Genomic DNA, 7,076 nt, shown 5'->3' with positions numbered 1-7,076 from the left:
CGGAGTCCTTGACTGGGAGGGAAACTGTCAAATGCATAGTTATGGTTTTGGGAGATGCTATTTTTTTTCCTTGTAAATCATCTCTCTGTTATGTATTATTATATTTGTTATTTTGAATGTATAATGTAAGCATTTGAGTGTATTCCTCTTTGTTGGGATCTTGTGCTTGTGTCCGGATGAGACGTATGTGATCTCAAACTAAGTACATTGATTGTATGCTCTTGGAATCTACATCTGATACATATTTGTTCCTAGTTCCAATTTATCTTACTGTTTCTTGGGTGATTTAATTGTAATTCTAGAATTTGACTATCCCATTTTCTTTTTTACTGGCGCTGATATAACCTAAATGTGTTGCATGCGCCGTAAAACCCTTAACAACAAACAAACAACAGTTTTGAGAGGGGATTTTTTTTCCTTTTTAAATCGTCTGGTATGTAATGCCTTAGGGGATCCTGATCGCTCAGTTGAGATCACTCTCTTCAAAGGTAAAGGGACCGAGATCAATCGTGGGTGAAGTAGACGTTTTTCTAACCCCCTGTCCACCCCGCACTGAATGGGTAGCTGGGTCGGTAAGCTCTGGTGGAAAGGTACTTTGTGATAAAAACTAGATTCCTATCCAAATTGTAGCAAGCAAAAATGGCTCTGAATGACTTTTTATGTACCGTTTTATAGTTTTTTTGTTTTTTTTTTTTTAAATTTTGAATACATTTTGTAAGCATTTGAGTGTTTCACTCTTTGTGGGAACCTGTGCTTATGTCTGGTCAGGAGTGGGAGTTTTGGGTGATCTCAAAACGAGTATTGTACATGTGGATAGTTTGCTTTTGGAATCAACCTCTGTTCCCTAATTGAGCCAGTCCCGTTTGTCCTTTTTTTCGGGTGCTTTTAATTGCGAATCTTGGAATTTATTACTATGACAACTTTCTTTAATTTTTTTTCTGGTGCTGAAATGACCTTAAAGTCTTTAAGTGTCTCAAGCGCCGTGAAGCAAAAATGCAAATAAACAAAATACACGCATTAAATGTGGTTGATCTCTTGGGTTTCGGGAAGTAAACTCTCCTTGTACATTCCGTTTTCTTAATCTTATATCTTTACTATTCTGCCATTCAGTGACAAAATACAATAAATTTTTTGCCAGTAAACTTTTCAGTGTTTCATTAATCGATAGAGTAATAATTTTATGTTCAAAATGAGACCAAAAAAAAAAAAAAATGAAAAAATTAAAGCTTTCGCAATTGCACGTGGTTGTTGACCATATGGTGGAATCCAGTCAAATCTCCTTAAAAATAAACTTTTCGTAAAAAAAAGCTGTAAGCAACCAACTGTTACGACTATACATACATTACATTTTCAATATCAAGGGAGGCTATTGGACTTCTACTCATCAGTAATTTTGAATTGATTGATTGTTCCCATTGAAGGCGGATAAACTAAACCTTGCTATTCTGTTGTTTTTTTTTTGGTTTTTTTATTTTTTTTTTTTTTTGGGTCCAAGGAGTTTATCTTAAGCGGACTATTGTATTATAGCCATTGCCCCACTATCCGATATCCCTTTCTAGTCCCTTTCACTGTCCTTGATAAATACATCAACGTTTTGCCAGACACCCAGCTTATCTTGTTAATATATTATGCATACTACACTGATTCAATATCGTTTAGGTGCATTCTCCCAATGGTGGACGGAGAGATCATTCTTGCTGTGGTGTGTTCTGTCCTCCGTGTCTGTTTTCATTTCCATCTATCGTTCTTTTTTTTTTTTTTTTTTTTTTTTTGTCGTCGTTGTTGTAGATTAATGTTTTTCCATTCCTTGCAGGGATCCTTAGCCGAGAGGGAGGCAGTCAAAATATTTAGTTCATATTCGAAAAAAGATATTTATTTAACATCATGTTTGTCGGAGTGTTTGCGTGTTACTCCAGTTTTCAGGTTCGACAATTACACCTGCCCAGGCTATTTGAGCTTTTCGCGGCGCGGCTCCGTCTTCGTCCTGCTTTTCTATAAAGATCTGCTACCTTAGCCTTTGATCAACCAAGACTTACCCACAAGGCAGTGGGTCTGCAGTCTGCAGCCCTAGCAAGGGTGGCTGATGGGTAGTCGGCCTTGTCAAAGGGCCTCCCATGATTCGGTCCGGGGCTGTTTCACAGCTACCCCCGATTATAATTATATCCGCGATCTGGGGACCCGCCAGGTTGGAATGTTTGCCTTCTGGTGCTTGCCAATCCATCCTGGGATTGACAAGGTTTTCCCGGATATGTATTTTATTCCTTGTAAATCATCTCTCTATTATGGTGTTTAGTTTATAATATAATATTGTATTTAGTGAGCATTTGTGTTCTTCGTCGCGGTATAATTGGCTCGTGACTGAATGGGATGTCCAAATAGGTACATTGATGGATTGCACGTGCAGTGGAATCTTCTATTCCCTATTTGAATAATTCCCTTTTGTCATACTTTTTATTCGGTGCTTTAATTTCAGATCTGCAACCTCCCCCCCCCCCCCTATCATTTTCCTTCTTACTGGCGCTGAAATGACTTTAAAGTGTTTTAACCATCCCCCTCCCCCTCCCCCCAACAAACAAAAAGAAATTCCCTTTATTCATTCTAAAGTGGAAATTTTGTCTCTTGGGTATATTCTATTCCAAGTGAAGACTGGAATCATCCAGGCGTCAGCTTCAGCACAGCGCCGCAAATTGAGATAGGGCGAGGTGACTTGCTTAAGTCCACACAGCGTAGCGTGTATTCGAACTCGGTACCTTTCGGGAACGAAACAAAGACCGTACCGCTGAACCACGTTGCCCCCCCCCCCCCCCCTCCACCCCAACAAACAATATCAGAAGGTATATTATATTCCAATCACATTTAACGGCTGATTGGTGTGCTTGCAGGGTCCATCGCCATAATTCGTGTACATCTCAATCTCATACTCATATCCCGTTTAAAGTCTAAAATTTAACCAGTTAACTGCTGTACCCTGGAAAGACACGTATTTAAAAATTTGGCCAAAAAATTCGTCCTTTAAATATCGGTATTTAAAATACGCTCATCTTGACAACAACAAAAAAATATTATTTTTAAAAAATTCAAACCTGGTACCTAACTTTGATCCCACATTTTGAGATTTTTTTTTGCCATTTAAATCGATCGATATTTGAAGGACGATTTTTCTGGCCAAATTGATAGATAAGCGTCTTTCCAGTGTACGATGATTTAACTAGACACATCAATAGAACAGTAAAGGAAGGTGCCCCAAACGTAAACAAAGGTCGAGAAGCACGTGGCAAACCACATGTTCCTGTCTTGACAGCTCACGTTCCAATGTAAATAATAGAAAAAAATAACCTTTAAAATTTGGCTGTTAGGTGGCAAAAGAAACACATATTCATAAATACTCGATCATGCATCAAATAATGTCTAGATATGGATATTTTATGGAACAAAAGGTAAAATTTTCTAAAATTTATCAAAAGTTACAGTCTATCTATTTTTAGACCAGAGCAAATTACTCCGCTGGTGTGAACAAAACGAGAATTATTCGGAGCCTGATTTTCATAATAATTTAGCCTTATAATATTATTTCTGCAACTGTTAGATTTTATGTAAACATATTTTCAATACTGAAAGTGTATTGCCTACAACTCAAACTACAAAATTGGGAGACCTATATTGTGCGTAAATTTTTCCGGTCCCTAACGGAAATCACTAGCAACTTGTTATTGTTTACGTTTGGGGCACCTTCCTTTACTGTTCTATATTAATGATAAACAATTGAAAATGATGCAAACTTTGTATTTAAAAAACAACAAAAGAAAAGCAACACCCCCTTCAGCATTTTTATAGCACAATACGCTAAACGTACTCAAAACTCTTAACAAGGGTCCCAAGCCAAAAGCAACCTATATGGGACGAGACATAATGCCTCTCCGACAGAGACAACGCTGTTAACGACCAGGTACTCATTTTACACGATGATAGAATGTGAGTAAAGAGCCTTTCCAATGACTCAACTATGCGCCGAGCGAGGTCGAACGCAGAACCATCCTATCCGAGAGCGAGTGTCCTACCACAAGACCACATAGCCGCACCTGAAACATGACACCCGCCTTCGGACCGATAGGGTCCTTATTCGAGTCTCGCTATTGGCATTTTTTTTTTAAAAGGCTCTTTACTCAAATTTTCTCCCCGCATTCAGTTATAAAATGAGAACCTAGTAGGTAACAGCGTTGTCTTTTTAAGAAAAAGAATGGTTATAGTTATTCACAGACGTCACGTCTAGTCCTAAAATTTGGTGCTGTGGGCGCGGAACTCCTTGTATTGTGCGGCTCTTGGAACCCATTAAGTGGATATCGCACGATATGAAATCTTAATAAGTTAATATGTTTTTTCTTCTTTTTAGTTGTTTTTAAGTTAATATCAGTCGTGTTGTGAAAGTCCTTCTGTAACCATCTTGTTAAAGTAAATTGCACACAATGACATGACTGACAACCGAACGCAATTATGTACTCGATTCAACATTTTTGTAAGGTGTGTGTCCTGTGTAATGGACACAATTTTGCTTTGGGTTGAGAGTATTTTCGTTACAACAATGAGACCATAACAATTTGGGTTATATCAGACTTGTAGATAATTACGCGTCGGGTTAAAGGCATGTCAAAGGTCACGACTTCCTCGTGGCTTGGTCAACCATTAATAGTAAGTCGTGAAGCTTGTTATTGTATGCATCTGTTATCATTGAGGTGTCGATAATAATATTATAACCATCTGGATCAACTAAATTATAAATCGTAAAGCTTATCTTTGCGCATGACTCTTATTAGAGACGGTGTCCATAATATGTTTATACTACAGTCACTTATCTTATACAATCAAAGATTTGAAAATAAATTATTTTATGTTCAAATAGGTACTGTGATTTATGCGTTAAATATTGACCCTCCATACCCCACCCAACACCCATCCCCACCAAGCGTTGGAAATGTTTGACTAACCCGTGTTGATTAGCGGTAGCTTTTGGCAAGAGAAATGGTTGTTGTTTTTGTAGTGGTGTTTGGTATGACGTCTTTGAAAAACATTTGTTGACAAATGTATACAATTATATGATATGATGAAATAATTGTAATAACAAAGGCGTCAATAATGAAGGTTGTGGTGGTGGTGGTGGTTGTGGTGGTGGTGTTAGTTGTGATGGCGGAAGCAGGGGTGGTGGAGATCATCGTGATGATGAATGTCCATTAAACGTGCACAAAGCACTTTATAAAGTGACCAACAGCAACAATTAATATGTAGGATGAGACATGGCCCCTGTTAGCCGATATTTCAATTCTTCGGACACTGTAAACGACCAGGTACTCATTTTACATCTGAGTACGGTGAGAAAAGAACTTTTGCCAAGGTCTCAACTATGTACCACGCAGAGTTGGATTCGAACCCTAGATCTTCCAATTCGAAGGAAAATGTTAATCCACTTTAACATAGCCGTTGGTGGTACCGAAGTCGTTAACTTTCGGTCCTTTTAGTCACATTTGTTATTGCTTGATGGTGATAGTAATGGATGGGGTGCTGCTGCTGCTGTTGTTGTTGTTGTTGTTGTTGTTGTTGTTGTTGTTGTCATTGCCGTTGATGATGATGATGATGATGATGATGGTGGTGGTGGTGGTGATGGTAGTGGCGGTGATGGTGTTGGTGGTGCTGGTGGTGGTGGTGGTGATGGTGGTGGTGGTCTTAGCGATGTCCAAACCCTAAACCCATTAAGAGTCTAAGCATGTTTTCTTTCTTTCTTAAAAAACAAAAAAAAAAAAAAAATATTTATTTTCCCGCCGTTCACAGAGATGGAACATGATAGCACAGATTCTAAATAAACTCTTATGTGTTGTAATTTATTCAAGGGAACATAATAATAATAATAATAATAATAATAATAATCATCATCATAATAATAATAATAATAATAATAATAATAATAATAATAATAATAATAATAATAATAATAATAATAATATAATAATAATATAATATATACTATTACTACTACTACTACTACTACTTACTACTACTACTACTACTACTACTACTACTACTACTTACTACTACTACTACTACTACTACTACTACTACTACTACTACTACTACTACTACACCACTACTACTACTACTATACTACTACTACTACTACTACTACTACTACTACTACTACTACTATACTACTACTACTACTATACTACTACTACTACTATACTACTATATTACTACTACTACTAATGATAATAATAATAATAATAATAATAATAATGATGATGATGATGATAATAATAATAATAATAATATAATAATAATAATAATAATAATAATAATAATATAATAATAAAAATAATAATAATAATAATAATAATAATAATAATAATAATAATAATGATGATGATGATGATGATGATGATGATGATGATGATGATGATGATGATGATGATGATGACTGTGGTAGCAGAACATTGTATTTGTTGAGTGCTCTACCATATCACGAGGAAGTGCTCAGAGGCCTTTACAGGAACACCATTCATTCGGGAAAGGACAAATTATTAAGATATTATTTTACCATTAAAAAAAAAAACTAAACAAAAAAACATTAACAAAAAAACAAAAAAAAAACAAAAACAAACAAAAAAAAAAACAACAAAAAACAAACAAACAAACAAACAAACAAACAAACATAACAGACATAAATTTGCGCCAACATCTCCACAGCCTCATTCTACGTGTACAATACATAGTGCAATACAATATCGATTTTCATACTACAACGACGTGTATTTTTGGAACCCTTTTTAATTGAGCTAATTTCAGTGGACAATGGCGTTTTATATTTAGGATGGTACATACTATTGTTGATTTAAACCATCAAAAGGCTGTTCCCCTTCACATCACCTATTATCAATGTAACGTAGAGAAGAAATATCTTACACAGTTAACTGCCGTACTCTCAAAAACAAAACAAAACAAAAAAAAAAAAAAAAACATATCTTAAAACTTGGCCAAAAATATTGTCCTTCAAATATCGGTCTATTTAAATGACTCTTATCTTGGCAAAA

This window comes from Berghia stephanieae, chromosome 5, assembly GCF_034508935.2.
Source record: "Berghia stephanieae isolate SIO BIC M18660-M18661 chromosome 5, UCSD_Bste_1.3, whole genome shotgun sequence".
In the NCBI taxonomy this organism is placed as follows: Eukaryota; Metazoa; Mollusca; class Gastropoda; order Nudibranchia; family Aeolidiidae; genus Berghia; species Berghia stephanieae.
Note: the sequence above shows the minus strand (reverse complement) of the source record.